The sequence below is a fragment of the Epinephelus lanceolatus genome, chromosome 8, assembly GCF_041903045.1.
Source record: "Epinephelus lanceolatus isolate andai-2023 chromosome 8, ASM4190304v1, whole genome shotgun sequence".
Classification (NCBI taxonomy): Eukaryota; Metazoa; Chordata; class Actinopteri; order Perciformes; family Serranidae; genus Epinephelus; species Epinephelus lanceolatus.
The window spans coordinates 27218273-27234834 of NC_135741.1; the positions used below are offsets into that span (position 1 = coordinate 27218273).

A 16562-nucleotide genomic window follows, 5' to 3' on the forward strand; every position below is an offset into this window, starting at 1 on the left:
AAATGCCCGACTCTACAGCAGAAATACACATGGCCTGGTACAAAAAACAGTTTTGGACTCTGTGGCTAATTTTTCTGTTCACGACAACTTTTTATATAACTTTTTGTTTATATTTTTATGTAACTCATCTGTTTACATTTTATTAAGGCTTATAGTTATGCATATTTAAGGGCAGAGCCACTTGACTGACCTGACTTGGCTGTCTGCAAGGTGATGCTACAGACTACGAGTCAGATCCACCCTTCGCTTATTCACAGCTTTCCCCTCTTGTCCAAATATGGTCACTTCTGGTTCCAAAAAAAAAGCCAAATATGAGCCTCATGGTGGTGATGTTCAGTCATGTGACCATGGTGTAGTTCGTTTACAGCCTAACATTAGCATTTTACTTCTGGCAATCGTATTTAGGCTTCAAAAATCAGAAATGTGGTCTGAATTTGTGAAGATTATTTTGCTAATCAAAACGTGTTTGTATAAACTTTTATTTGCCACAGAGAGTAATTCAAAATGTAATGGTCCCATAGAGATCCCATAGGCGTGACGAGGAAACCAGGGCAATGCTAACTTCCACTTTGGCCTATGGAAAAACATCATCCCTGGAGCACTCTTCATAACTAAACTAAACCAAAAAAGCACTATGTGTCTCTGCGTACATGTTAGCCTTTTGGTTATCCTGACCAACAAAGTCAAAACATGTCACGCTCCCCAAACTAACCTGCAATTGTATATCTACTGATGAGTAAAGTCTGAGTCCAACATAATTTGAACAAATCAAAATAAAATCACAGGCTAATTCTGATTCTCTAAAACTACAACTCCCAAGAGGCCTTGACACCAGTTTGGAAGTTTTACTTGGTTAAAACAAGTGTTCAGTATGATAAAGTGTTCGTTTTTTGATCCACCATAGTAACAAATATCAATTGTTCATGTTTTAGCATTTTAGAAAGACAAATAATGATGATGATGATTTGAGAAAACGCCATTAAAATTCAGGAAAAAAACACGGGGCACGTGGAGCAGAGGCTAACTACGAAAGGGGCGGGGCTTCGCTCGTGGGCAGCCGTTACCTGTCAGCTAGCGGTGATGTAACGTTAACGGAGAGAGCAGAAACTTAGCCAAAGACACAGATGTTATTTTCTGGAGTTTGCATACCAAAACAGAGCAAACCGTCGGGAAATAAAAGACTTACGTTACAGACAGCAGGAGGCCAGAGTGAGGAAGCAATTTGGATACCTAATGCTAACTAAATGTAAGTACTGTTAGCTAGTTAGCTTCGGCGTTTTGTAAGCTAACATGCTAGCTACAACAACTTGATAGGGGGAGGCATTAGTGTTTGTCCATCCGTGCTGAAAAATCAGTTAATGCTGCTGTGTGACATTTTGTTGCTGGCAGACAGGTGCCCACACCTGTCACCACCACTATACCTGAGCAGACAGGGACAATATGGGTGTTTTAATTAATTAAAATGGCACACTCTTCTAGATAAGGTACTTAACGCTAGTAAGCAAGTGATGAATGGTGTTAAATTAAAACACTCTTGCTTTTCGTAGCTTAATTAATTAGAAACACCTCCAAAGTAAAAGATAGTTAAATAGTCAACTGTTTTGACAAGCTGTCAGTTTAGATGGAGAGCACCACTAAACTCCAGTCCAGGTTTTCTGAGCAACACCTGCCAGTCGAGAAATTCAATTAAGGACTCCTCTTCCCACTTGGAGCAGGTCTCCAGGGCAGATCTTCCGGGCGACTCGCCCTGTAAGAAATTAGAAAATGCTACAATAAAACCCGAAAAACTGAAAAAAATGTGGCAACTTTATTAATAAAAGCTCTCGCGCTACCCACCGTAAACACACACATCCCTTTAGTTGGAAGTCAGCGAAAGACAGCGAAGTACCTCAGGTAAGAGTTTTTCCTTTTCCTCTCAACTACTGTACATGCTGATTTCATTTCCAAACACATCATCCTCTGCAGAAAGCGACAGCAAAAGTGTCCCTCGCTGCAGCAGTGACACCGGAAACCAGCATTGTTAAGCAGTTTTTAAACAGTTAAGAAATGACAGTAAGGGATAGAGGACTTGGCGTGAGGACTTGTCGGTAAACACGGTGCAACTCCCAGCCTCGATGCAGCGACAGCAGCGCCGACAGCAGTAGCAGGTCTGGAGCGACTCATACAGTCTGTTAGTGAGCCTGTTTTGCCTTTGAAAATACCGGCGAGAGGACCAGCCTTTCCTAAAACTTTGTTAATTCACACAAAAGCCGTCAGAGACCGGATGAAAACTGCAGGCGACCAAACGCCAGCCCCCCTTGCAAAGTTGAGACAGATAACTTTTTCCCTCAGTCCGTGCTTTAAGTCAAGGCGAGCTCAATTACTCCCATTCCCAAAATATAAAGCATACAAGAGACAGAAAACAGCACCGATGCGAGGTATTTTATTATTTATTCATCAGCTGAAACCTACATTAGTGTGGGTTATTACTGTCTGCAGCGATTCTCCAAAAGCGAAACAAGTGAGCGACTTTTGGGTGCGACTTCAGCGCCGAAAGCGCCGGTTTTAGCCGAGAAAAACTTAGTGAAACTCCTCTGGTTGCCCCTAAACAGGTAGTAGCCGTCATACAGTATCATTTACCGTAAATAGAGGAACTACTATAAATGCAATCAATATTCAAAGCTTGAAATGCGGAAGTTCTGCTGTTGAAGATTGTCTGTAAATGAAAACATATTTGTCCTTATCGTGCATGTGTGCTGGGTTAATTGGGGCTGTGGTGTCAGATAGTAGACAAAAGTGTGACCTGCTAAATGCATGACTTCATCAATATTTCTATACTAATTATTATGTACTTCAACAAGCTATTGTGCAAAAAAAAAAGCATAAATAAAACACCATCATAAATAACACACCATTATTAAAACGTTTTGAAAACCTGATCATTTGCCCAAAATGTGTCAACTGTTGGCAGGTTATGCACCTCTCTGACACCACAGTGACTCACCCACAGACACACTCGCATATGCACACACACCTTATTTGCTATGGTAAATAAGATTTTTCTGCAGTTCCTGCTCTTAGTGGCTGTAAGGCAGGTTTTTCTGACTTCCACCTACTGTTGAACAAACAATCTGTTTAAAACACTGCACGGATCCTGTGTGCTTGGTTAGTTGTGATCTCTACAAAACGCCACTTTGATGTGAGATTTAATTTAACATGCTTTTGTAAAGGGTCACTGTTAGTTCTCTCGTGAATATATAAATGTGTGTGCTGTGCGCTTGCCACTGTGTTTGTTATTATTCTCAGGGATGAAGATAAGGACAGGAATAGATCACTGGCACTTTAAACCGGGAGTTCTCATATTCTCGCCGGATCTTTCTCCTTTGCTAATTATTGTGTTGTTTTCAGAGCAAATATGTCATATCCATGGCGACCAGGCAGGTTTATTGTCTCTCCCGTGCAATAGCTCACAAAAGTAATTAATTATCCCTTTTTTTCTCTCTCTCCTGTCTTTGGTTAAACAGATCATTCATGGAAAGCCATCTTCTATATTAAAAATGCCACTGCTAGTACAACACAAGGTAAACATGAAAGTTCTTTTTCAATTTTACAGTTTTGATGTCCCTTTTCAGTGCTTTGATTTTTTTGTCTCACAAATCAGTTGTAGATTAAATAAATTTATACTGTAAAAAGATGCATTATGCACACAGTGTGTGCTTTTGAGGTATTTTCCATAATACCCTCATAATGCAGCAGCTGTGCAGCCTAACTGTTGCAGATGTATTCATGCATGCAAAGCAAGCACACACTTGACACTTAAACAGGCAAGCTTAAAAACACATGTTTAGACATGAAATCAGCTTGCATTTTGTGTGATTTGAATAGCAAGTATTTGCCAGACTAAAGATACGTTTACTTAAGTGGTGTCTCTTATTTTATGAGGTCACCAAAAATAATAACCAACAGCAGGTGACACTACAGGGTACAATAGTTCACCTCAGTGCATTGCAGTGGTATTGTAAATGCACTTTCATACAGCCTGTCCAAATAGGGCTGTAAAGTGATCAGTTGAAGCAGTTTCCAGCTCTTCATCCTGTGTGCTCCCCCAGTGTAACTCTGGAATGTGACGGCATGTGTCTGCTGTCCGAAGGTCCATCTCTAGCTGGACACCAGCCAGCCTTCACTGTCAGGCTGGTGGTACAGGTTCTCATCTCTCTTCGGCATTGATGAGACAGTGCAATATCCATCTGTCAAACATACTGCCCTTCTTTCTCTACCTCTCTTTTGCTCGCTCTCTGCCTTCCTTCTTTCATAATTTTTCACCGTCACCACAGGTTAAAGTAGCGCTGGACAAATATTCCGAGCTGAGAAAGCAGAGATGCTTATTGTCCATTTGTGCTGTTTTAATTGCAACTTGGTTTGTGTGTTTAGTTCAGTGTTTATGGATGTGGTCCTCTAGGCCTTTTGATTGGGTCTCTCTCTTTCTCTCTCTCTCTCTCTAAAATGGCACTTGAATTGTTGCCTGTAGTGCTGTGCTCTTGGTTCATTCGACTATTTGAGAATCTCATTGGTTAATCAGTGTGCGATGCCTCCAACATTCTTATTTCCTGCAGCCCTATCAGTCAGTGAAATGCCTCATGTCTCATAAGTACCCATCTGCATCTGTCAAGGGGTGTGTAGAATTAAACCCATGTGTATTCCTTTTCTGTTTGACCTTGGCTGTGGACCTCAGGTCTTTGATGTCAAATAAGCGTCAGTAATCCCAGGCGGCATTTGACAGGCTTCAGGAGCCATTACTATTGTTTCCCAGCACATAAGCTTTATCAATTGCCCTCAGTGTAATGATTTTGTATACAAATTCACACTACCGCAACCATAGTGTTTTGCCTTGTAAAAATATACTGCCTTCAACACGCACTGTTATACCAGCACAAATGGCACACATGTTTTTTTAATCATCATTATTGTTTTTATTTTAGTGCTAAGGAAATGTCCTTTTTGCATGCTTGATCAGCCAGTAGAGAAATCCAATATAATGGAGGTTCAAGGTGAATTGCATCCCGTGCATTTCCCCCCTTCCACTGAAGGAATATTCCAGAGCAAAATAAACAAATCACACAGACAACAGTAATATAGGGTTGATTTTGAAGGCATGAAATAAGTATCGATTAAATCCTGCAGTTCATAGATGAAAATGGCCTTTTTGGTAATTTGTCCTGGGTCCTTTCAATACGATGGAGAAAGAGAGAGAGGCATGGACTGGGGCAGAGAGAGAGGCTGCAGAAAAGGTGGAGAGGAAGAACAGAGAGAGGAATAAGACAAGTGAACAGTGAAAAAGACAGAGAAGAGCTTTTGCAGAGTTGAGAAAGGGACATGCTGCCCCTTTCCGAGCTCATTATCATTCTTAATAAGTCTTAAGGAAAGAAGGAGCATTGAGTGTAAATGCACGGTAATCCTTACACTGGCCAAGGTTAGTAGGGACGTCAGCACATGCGCACCGTTCCCAGCTGGCCACTTTGGGACAGGGAGGGGACCAGAGGAGCACAGTTAAGGATAGATGTTCAAGGAGAAAGTGAGGACGTTTAGACACTGTATAAAGGTTAGGTCCTTTCCCCCAGCCTGTAGCTTTTCAGTGCCTGCACCACCTGGCATTTAGTGAGTAAACAGTTCTGCATCAGACTAAAAACAGCCGTATTTGCTGCAAGACTTAGAGAAGGCTGTAATAATTAAGAAGCAGAGCTGAACAAGCATTGACAGGTGAGGAGTACAAAGCTTGATTAAAAATCGAAATAGGACAGTTTTGACTTTGGCACCATTCAGCACAAGGGATTCAGTCTTGTACGCAAAGTAACTGTTGGCTGCAGTACATGCTTAATTCACTGTTCTTTGGGTGTGGTCCAAAAACAAGCATTAAGATGAATTGGATGAACTGGTGACCAATTAACTCATTTGACAAATTGCCAGCCACTTGTAGTGGTTGTTCAACCATGTTCCTTTAATGGAAATCCAATGCAGTATGTATTTATATACTATACTAAGCTTACAGTCCAGTGTTGTATCACCTTATGCATTCTACAGGTTTAGTAATACTATAGTATTCCTGTTCATTAATCAAGTTAGATGCACAACATGTCCAACACATTAATCTTAGTCTGCAATGAAACCACAGCAGAAGGTGATTTTTGTACTTCGAGTAATTTGTACAGAGAGGGTTTTTAGCTGTCACATTGTTTTATAAGGGGTCAATTTTAAGCCCTGTTTCAAAACTTGCACATTAGTGTAAGTACTTCTGATACTTGAGTGTAAACTGCACACCATTGTTGAACGTGGAATTCACTTTAGAGAGTCAGATTTTTGCATACTTCAGTCCTGTCGCTACTACCAATGTATGGAAGTTCTGCCAGTATATAAAACTATCTGTAAAAAACTCCTCGATATAACTGCTCAAGAATGCCTAACTCTTCTGTTTTAGGGGTGGGAGTTTATTTCAAAATTCTGATTCATAGTGTTACAGTTTTAATCAGAATCGCTTCTTGATATCAAAATTGACTCTCAATGTCAAAATTGATTTCCGATTCAGCTAGGAAATTTGCCCTTTCCTTTCTGGCTCTTACTCCAGTGCACTGTGTGCTAAACACGTTTTTAGTCTAATGAATTGCAATATGAAATGGGCTTGGTTTGGGATATAATGATATATTGATTTTCTCAAATGGCGAAATGGCAAAAAAAAAATAAAAAAAAATCTCAATGCCGTCATGAGATTGTATCAAGATCAACCACAATATAACTTGGCTATTCTGCTAGAGTAGGTAGGATTTACTATCTCTTTTTGTCAAAAATTGTTAGTGCTTGACATTAACACTTGCCCAGGGCAAATAAAACTGTGGGCAAGTAGAATTTCTCATACAGTTGTCCAATCAGGTAAGTGAAAAATAAATGCGATGTCTAATGTAAGGTTATCTGAAAATAAAATGTGTATGTCTGAAGCAGAGCTTTTCCAACTGAGATGTGTGGTAACTTTTAATGCCCAGTAGCTAACCTTAGTGCTATTCCTTTGTAATTCAGCCTTGAACTGTAGTGTCCTTATGAAGACTTCGTAAAAATAAATCCATAATAATAAATCTGACGTTGCATGTCTTCTGTGACTATTTATCAATTTCTACAAGGTGAAAAAAGCTATTGTCAAGACCAGTTCCGATCAAAGTTGCTCAGTAGGGCATGAATTAAAAAATGTTCAACTGCTGTGTATAGATATAGTAGAATAATCGGCACTGCTTCCGCACTATGTGGCCCATAGAGCAGGTGTATTAGAGACTTCTGCTGGCCGAGCCAGCTACATCCAGTGTAGTGCCCCCTAACTTGACTAGGGATAAAATGATTCAGTCATGCAGTTAGATATAATTTAACTGTACGTGGCTTGTTGGCCACATTTCTTACTGTAACAGTTATGGCACCAAACCAAAATGCAGCTTGCGCTGGTTTGTACAGGGTAGGCACATTGGACTGATTAAAGTGCACATGTGAAGGCACATTGTAGCAAGGCTCAAGCACTCCAACCATATGTTAATTTGGTATTCTCGAAGACATAAGTTACAGTATATGTGAGTGTGGTCGGATATCTGCAGCGCTTAACACTCCATAGCATTAGTTATTTTAAGCATAATGTTGTAGAACACATACACAATGTAATGTTGTTATTAGTGTGCAGAAATCAGATTTTGGAATCTGGATTCGACTCCCCTCACTCCTGTATATTATGCCAGAATTTCTTAATGACAAATATGTGCCACTGGTTACCCTTTATGGCGGCTTTAAGGATTCTAATTCAATCAGCTTTAGTATCACATGATCAGAATGATTTTTCAAATGATTTCCTCCCACACAAAACAATATTAAACCTGGGACAAGAATGAATGTGGTCTATTTGTTGCAATGAAAATGATTAGAATAAGATAATTTTAGCAAACAGAACTTTCTATTTGCATTTTCAGTATAAACATTACTCTCTAGAGGGGTGACACATTATCACTCAAATATTTTCACCTGCTGGAAAAGTTGTCTTGAAGCCACGTTAGCATGTTACCAGAAAATCTTTATTTTCCCGCAGACATTTTGGTTGTTCAAATATAAGACATATTTTCCAAGCTTGGAAATGGTCTGTAATTAACATGATTAAGTTTTGAATATACATTGTTTTTTTTGAATATCCCAAAACATGTCTATAGTTACACAAAATACATTGCTAATTTAAAGACTAGTGCGACACTAAGCCACTGATGAATCCTCACTAGTATCATGTAATGCACATTGACAAGACCAGATCATTTCATCGCCAATGATGAATCCCTTCTGGGTTCAGAAAGACTCAGTCAAAGGAGAGAAACAGAAAAATGTAGAAAACCTGAGACTTGAGGCACATTAAGATACATGAATATTCACTGTCAACGTGGCGTATTGCTAAATGATGCTGGTGACAGTTATCACTGAGAGATAACTAACTAGCCCGAGTGGGAGGCTGCTGCAGTGCCATGGTCCGGTTAAACATGAGCAAAATTAACATTGGCGAATATTCGCTTCCCGTTCATTTCCATTCACTGGGAACAAAGGGGCGAATAAAACATTTGCCTTCAGTGGCAAACAAACTTAGAAATTCGCATCTTTGCATCACATGGACTTGAACTGTGGTGAAATTTGACCAGCAAAGTCGCAATAGCAAAGACATAATTGTGGGTGGCCCCTCCTTGTTGCTGTGTCGTACCAGCTGACATCGTATAATATTGGCCATGAATAATTCAAACTGCCCCAGGAGTGATGCTGCCTGTCTCGCAATAACTTGGGGAACAGGCATGCAAAGTAAGAAAATAGACAATGTACGAATACGACATATTTCACTGTATTTATTGGTAAGCTAACTGACATTCATTTGTTGCTAGCACACTAGCTAACAAATACCACTGTCACATCTGGCACTGCCCATATTCAGCACAAACATCACCTCGGCAGGCCATGGTTACTTGCCTGGATTCGCTCATGTGTAACTGTACTGTTTGACTCAAACTAAGCCTAGATGATCTCAGCCTAGATCAGAAAGTTGGCTATTAATAGGTTGCTTAATTACAGACAACACTTAGCCTAATGATACCCCGTGATTCAGTCAAATATGTACAGATGTCCGCACTAGCAATATCCAGCCACTGTATTGGGTTATTGATCCACTTTGATGGAAAGACTGACGGGACATTACACTGATCAACTTTCATTTATAAAGGTATCCCAAACACTCAGGTTCAGGCAAGCTAGCAAAATAGTTATTAGTAATATCTATAAAACAAACATTTGTTCAACAAAAAATAAATGATACAAACTTCAAACTTGTCTACAGGATCTTTGGTTTTCTATCCCCCAAAAAGGGGCAGAGCCTTGACATTGTACTGGTCTGGACTATTAGCATATGCGGCTAGTGGGCGGCTGGAATGCTACAAAGTGCCTATGTAGTAATGTACGGCTGTATTGCTATATAGACATGCCCATTTTAAACTACTTAAATAAAATCATGGAAATCTGGTAAAATAGTATGCAATTTTAGTTGAGAGTTTTGAAAATTCTTTGGTAAAAATGTGCAGAAACCCTGGACAGAGTTTTTAAAATTTTGGGACGATATTTACCTTTGGAAAGAAACTCGATCCTTGGAGTGGTCTCAGGTTTATAGTGTTGGTACGTTTAATTCTTGATGATGACCCTGTGGGTCCTCTTAGGAATATGTTGGCTTAATTGTCTAAGAGGGGGACAACAGTCAAATAAGTAAATGAAATTAGAGCTGATGGTATAGAGTGGGGGGTGCCCTTTTGTCTTGCTCAATGTAATGCCATCTCTGTGTCTTTCTGTCATGTAGGGATGATTTACCCAGAGACAGATGTTCTCAGACCTTTGTTCGTGAACCTGCACCGTTTTGTTCTATTTTTTGCCCTTTTAAAGGTTAGGGAGTGAAACATGTCAGCCTGTCTTGATTGCTGAGGTGGTGTCAGTTGTTGTGTTCTACTGTTTAGTGAGTCTAGAGGCTGCGCTGGTGGTGGACTTCACTCTGACTGGTCTGAAAACGTTGCCTTGTTACACATTGAAGATGTTTTCAGGAACATCTCTTTTTTACCATTCTCCTCATCTGTCTGCGTTTTGGTTGGCAACCTGCTCCATTACTGCCCCCTCCCCCCCCACCACCACCACCCCTCCACCCCCTCCAGGGAGCCTTGGGAGGCAGAGAGCCATCACCATGGTGATCTGAACACAGATCCCCCACACACCGGTCCATTGTGACTGGCATGCGTTGAGGTGAGAGGGAACAAAATGTCACAGCAAGGTTTTTTTTTTTTTTTTTTTTTTTTTTTTTGTGTTTTTGTTTTTGCCTCAATTCTCGGTGGGATTGTGCTCTGATCCATGTGCTCAGTTACACTGTAGGGACCGCTGAAGAGACTGTGGGAGTTAGGGAAACAAGTTTATTGGAGAAATGAATACAGTAACATGGAAATGGACTGTAAATACTAATAAGTCCGTGTTTTTGTTTTCCCTTTTTTTTGTAGTCGTGTTTAGCATCAGGGCGAAAACACAAAAGAAGTGTCACGAGGGAGTGTCATTGTTATTATCTGATTAAAAGTGTGTGCAAATTCTCCAAATAGGCATAGCCCAAAGTTAAACAAAACCGGCAGGGTTTTTAATAATTTAATGGCTTCTTAGTTTTTATGGTTTGAAACACACAATATTAATTCAATCAGCATATGAGTTTTGTAAATGGGAAGATTTTTACAATGATAAGGTAGTTTAATTTGGGTGAAATTATATGCAGTATGGCAGTGTGCTTAACATTCATAAATTATACATGAAAAAAAGAAAGAAACCTTTCACTGTGTCGTCATATAACCCTGCTGTATTAGTAAAGATACTTTAAGGGCCAGGTGTCTTTTTTCAGTTGTTCACAACAAGTGTGCCCAGTTTATTTTTTAATAGAGCACTCTGGCTTTTTTGTGCGGCCACTCTGATCACTTCTAGTTGAAAATCTCTTTAAGAGAAAAGCGCTGGTGACATCACTGCCTCTCCTGTAATATGTCAGTCAGAAACTGTCACAAGCGTGAAGGCAGATGGGCCGGACACTGAATGTTGCTGGTGAGTTTTGTGTTGTAAGCTTGTTGTTAATTGTGTAGGCAATGTCACATTACATTAGCTACCTAGCTAACGTTAGTGTCAAAATATTGTTATAGAAACATACCCACGTGTACCACATCATTAAGATAAAGGGCTGGGAGCGCTTTTTCTTACGAAGTGCTGGGATTTAGCACTCCCCAGTGACCTGCCACCACGTTTCTGCCAAATAAAAATCATGTATGGACACAGGCCCTAACTGGAACTTCTCCCTTCTGCTACAAACAGATTGTAGTTTGTCCACAAAGGGCAGCGGGGACAAATTCAAGGAGCTCATAGTTGTCGAACCCCCGAGTCATGTCGAAACCCAATACAAGAAAACTTGTTAGACTGAGTTGATTCAACATAAGTGAAAATGGCAAGTCCCTGCACTGCTAAATATGATGACACAATATTTAATGACAACCTATACAGTTTTCCTGGCAGATTTGTGGTAGTTATGCAGGTGGCAGATCGGCCACTAGAAGACTCTTTATGCCCAAGATCTAACTTGCTCCAAGCTTCACTGTACTTCTGCCATAGTGACTCGAGATTAGCTTATGGTGATACCTTTCAAGCTCTCAGTTAATGCCGACCTTTGACCTGTTTGACCGAGGCGACATGCTATTGGTTGAAGGCCTTGAAGAGGAAAGGGGGGTTATAGGTAATGTGGCATCGAAGAGGTGGAGCAGATTTTGCCCTCAACCCTGAAGAAGATGTGGGCTGTGTGCTATGACAGGTCCAGGGTTGCCCTCAGTCCCAGAGGTTGGGAGGGAGGGTCAGCCTGTGCCAGAGGGCACAAGGGTGGCTTCAAACACACAACCCTAACGTCTGGCATAATGTCTGGGCCTCCTGGCCTCTGCTCCATGTAGGCTATCACCCCATAGCTCCTATGATATTAAATATTAATTTGATTGTCTTGTCTTATCTTAGTATTTCTATACATACATTTTATACATTTTTTTTTTTTTGTTATGGAGTTAGTTATGCAGTGTGTATACTGCATACATATGCGTTTACTCCCACAATAACCTGTTTTATTATGCAAGAACCAGAAGTCTCATTAATATTTGTTGATATGTAGCTATAGCAGTCAGGTCTTTTCGTGCCAAGTCTGTAAGAGTCTGCCATCTCCGTTCCCTGAGCAGATGCAAAGGTGCAGGTCCTGAGAGATCCTTTTATGTTTCGAGACCTCTCCTTGCTCCTTTGACTGCGACCTCAACCACAACACAGCTCTGTCTCAATCAGCTCTTTGCTGTAATCCCACTTCAGAATTCCTCTTGGCTAAGGGAGTAAATAAATTTTTCAGCGTTTATTAGAATACAGCTTGCCAGAAGGGACTCCTCTCTCCTCTCCTATAGCTGCTCCAGTAATTAGCAAATTGATTAGGAGAACTTCAACACACCTCCTTGGCTCTTATCTCCCCATTCTAGGACAATATTGCTGTGCCATGGGACAGCGTAAATATTTTAAGGGAAACCCTCAGTGAATCTCATTAAATGGCTATGGGGCAGAGCAGCTGTCTCCTGCTGAAGGTCCCAGCCAATTTTCTAAACTATGATTAAAGAAAAGTTTTGGATTATTTAAACATGCCATGTCCTGTGGGTTTTTTTCAGTGCCACTGAAGACCTCTGTGATTCCCCCACCCCTCCGTGCCAGGACTGCTCCTTTCCCTTTGGATCTATTAGTTTGAAATCATTTGGGTGATGACTCTTTGAAAGTGGTGGTCATTCTGGGATGCCGTGTTCAAAATGCAACAAAGACCTCTCTTTTATGCACAAATGCTAATTAAAATTTTTACCCCCCATCCCCAAGCTGCAGAGGGAAAGACTTGGTAGCAATTTGGCAGATAATCAAATTGCATTTTAAATGGAGCCGTTTAAAGATGACTGGGGTCTGCTCACAGGAAGACACAGTGGCACGAATTAAGCTCGAATAAGCTGCTATGTGCATAGAGGAACAATACAACAAAATACACATCACAATAGGAGGCTGCATTTATGTAAATGGACAACATGCAATGTTTGATTTATGTTTTTATTTTAATTAGTTAAAAGGAGCTCAGGTACACAGTCAGATTTGTTTTCTCCAAATGCATGCATGCAGGAATTCTGTTTTTCTTTTGATTATGATTTCCCTCTTGCTAAATGGTGTTTTTTTTCCATCATCTGTCCTTACAATTTGACCGATTGAGGCAAAATGCTAATAAGACATGATTTGTTAGTAGTTGTGGTACCTTGAAAACATTTTGTTCTTAATTTTAGATTTTCAGCCTGACAGAAAAGGCAAACTGTGTGGAAAATGTTGTCAACAGCTATGTTTGTCTACAAAAATCTGCGCTTAGAAGCTGTCCCCCCACATTTGGTATACATCATTAAGTTCTTCGTGGCCCATCAAATTGTTTATTCACACAGCATTCCAGTACATATTAGTGACATCTCGTTAGCAGAAAACAGAAAACTGACACAAAAAATTTGGGGAGCAGGCCTGAATTGTTTATCTCTCAGAAAGAGTAGAAAGTGTGATTCTCATGAAATGATAGAATTGGATCAAACACGCGGCTCCCAAAGCCTCTTTTATTCTCCGTCTTTGTGTCCCTGAAAAACTGAAAGCACCAAATGATCTGTTTAGTTTTCAACACCATTCTTACCCGGGCCACATTTCCTGTAAAGTTTAACATTCATCACAAGACCAATACAGCCATCAGAACTGCTTCATGTCCATAAAACCCTATTATGGACAGCACAACAAGTGATGCTTGACTTGTAAGTTTAAAGGGTTCTTAATTGGCTGTGATTTGCTGGCTGTACAGCAGTGCCTGTAGTAGTGGCATAATGATCCTCCTCGGATGATACATTACTTTTCTGGCAACTTAATGCACCTTAACGCTGCATGTATCTGTCCTCTGTGTTGCGTTCATCTTAGCATCATAACAGACTGACATGACAATGGTTTTGACCTGCACAAAACAGGTTGCACTTGAGTAGATGTTATGTTGACCTCATCCACCTTCCGTACAGATACCCACATCCAGAGATAGTCCCCTGAGATCTTTTACAATGATCCCCCAAGGCAGTTTCTCTGTTTTCACTTTAGATTTGTGGTTAAAAGCAGCTGAATACATTTAGAGAACTATGAAGCATTGAAGCAGCTCTGCCTTGCAGTATTTGATGCTCAGTATTGGAGCATTTACCAGTCCAGTAGGCTAGGGAAACTAGTTCAAAGCACCTATGATCCTTTTTGATTTTTCTTCTCTGATTTTAGAAGATTACCCTTAAAGACAGATGTTTCACTGGCTGTTTTTTTTTTGTGTGAATGATGGGACATTATCATTAATCCAGTCAAACTGCCTTTTAAATGTTAAATTGTTTCAGTTACAAAATTGACAATTTTGCTTAAGACAAGGGTCAGCTTATTAATTATCTGAGCATTTTAACTTCCATTTCTAGTATTCTTATGCTGCATTGGTTTTGTGAAAATTTGTGATTCTCTCCTTTTTTTAAAAATATAATAATAAGCACAAGATATTTTTAAATAAAAGCAACACAAAGGGGGAGGAATACCTTGTCCTTTCTGTTGCTTTTATAATTGGAGCAACACAATCCCTGTCTTATGATGTTGATTGACAAATATTGTTGCAAAGTTAATGACACAAGAGGGATTTGATTGATCAAGTGGGTGACTGATCATAAAACTGTAGTCAATATTTGGCTGTAGCTTTATTTCCCGCCTGAACAACAGTGTGGCAGGATGTCTGAGATGTATGGCTAGACACACAGCGCTGGCAAAACACATATTTACACTCCAGTCTCTCCTGAGCATGATGATGCAGCCTCTGTTTGCCATACAGTAAATAATATCCCATGATGCTAAAATGAACAGTCTTAGTGTATTTATTCAGTTGGAGCAAAGGGTGTTGGTTAAAGCTGACCAATTTTGGTGTAGTTGGGATGAAAATCTCCCTCTAATTACTGTACTGTGTGGATTCTTTAGTCCCAGTCCCCCTGCTGCAAATGATGGTATTAAAAGTCTCTTTTATTTATAGAAATAAAATTTTAGCTTCAGAGACAATAGGCTAGGTCTGTTTTACGGTACAGCAGACTTTATCTTTTTAATAAAAATTCCTGACTTGGTGAAAGTTTAATTAATAAGGGACTTAAAGCTAGGGGAATGAGCAAGGGAGTTAGGTCTTTAAGGGGGTACTTATTTTTCCATCTGGGCTATCCTCCAAAAAAACTGTCAATTAGTGTGTTAAGCTGAAGAGACAAAAAACGTCATTAGTTCTTGCAAAAAGAATAATGGGTTTTAAAGGTTTTGCTTTAGAGGCAGGCCAAAAGCACAAGAGTGAGTCTTAGTATTTTCATTCATTTCTTGCAATTATCAAAGTTTGAAGGAAGGCTTTATTGTTCTAAGGTGCATGATTGAGGAAGCAGAGACAGTGGGTTGTTTTTCTAAGTAACTTTGCACCTTAATTGTCTGAGATAAGACAAATAAAATTAGTTGTATTTGGTGGAGTGAATCATACTGTGTAGAATATATTCATTTCAATTTTGATAGTTTCCTTGTTAGCAAGCAATATTGTTGTTGTTGATGCTCAGGCTGCACTTTTGGCACCCAATTAGACATCTTTGTGTATTGTATATGTTCTTGTATATGTGTGACGTGTGTGTGTGTAACTGTATAGTGGTTAATGCTGCAAAAAAGTATGATTTCCAAGCAAATAAGAATGGTTTGGTGGTCTTGCCATCGGTTTGTAAAGATGACATGAAGCAACTGTTTAGGGCTTTCCTCCTGTTTCTTTATTTTTGATCTCCTGTTTTGACTTTTCTCTGCTGAGTAGTTGTAGTAATTAGTACGTCATAGAGGAGGAGAGCGTCGAAATAAATAACACTGCTCTAAGCTGGGTGTCACTGTTGATGTGTGACAGATGGGTTATTTGATTATCTAGTTAGCTAGTTCAGAGAAAAGGGACTCCCCATCCTCTGTGTAGCATTGAGCCATGCATAAACTATTACAGGAGAAGCCTGTTACTTGGCAGAATTTGTATTTTAAAAATTCAGGCAGCTTATTCCATTTGTCAACAAATAGCCTATGTGTATTTGTAAATGTCATGCTTCAGCCAAAAATGATTCAAAACCAAGTGGGCTTGGTAAACAAGTCTTAGTACAGGATGCAAAGGTGCGGTTGTTGGCATTTTGTCGATCTTAGCAACAGGTGAAGTTTTAGAAATTAACTGTGGCTAGGCAGTGATGGCATGTTAACTTAACTGAGCAGGTAATACTTTAACGTTGCAGCACTTCGGTTGGACATGAATAGGGCCGTCCTGAATATTAGTTATGGTGCATCAAAACTATAGTGACAAATATCTGTGATTAATTGATGCTTTTAGGGGTTGTGAGTTTTTGGGGGTCATG

The 16562-nt window shown here is 39.9% G+C and overlaps 1 protein-coding gene across 2 annotated transcripts in view; it reads left to right on the top strand.

The window, feature by feature from the left end:
• Positions 1 to 1711: 1711 nt before the first annotated feature.
• Positions 1712 to 16562, top strand: part of casz1 (castor zinc finger 1) — a 190944-nt gene continuing 176093 nt past the window's right edge. For both annotated transcript variants that reach the window (XM_078170113.1, XM_078170114.1), the window contains exons 1-2: positions 1712 to 1893; positions 3504 to 3560. The gene's annotated coding sequence lies outside the window, so the exon portion shown is untranslated. The remainder of the gene's footprint in view (positions 1894 to 3503; positions 3561 to 16562) is intronic.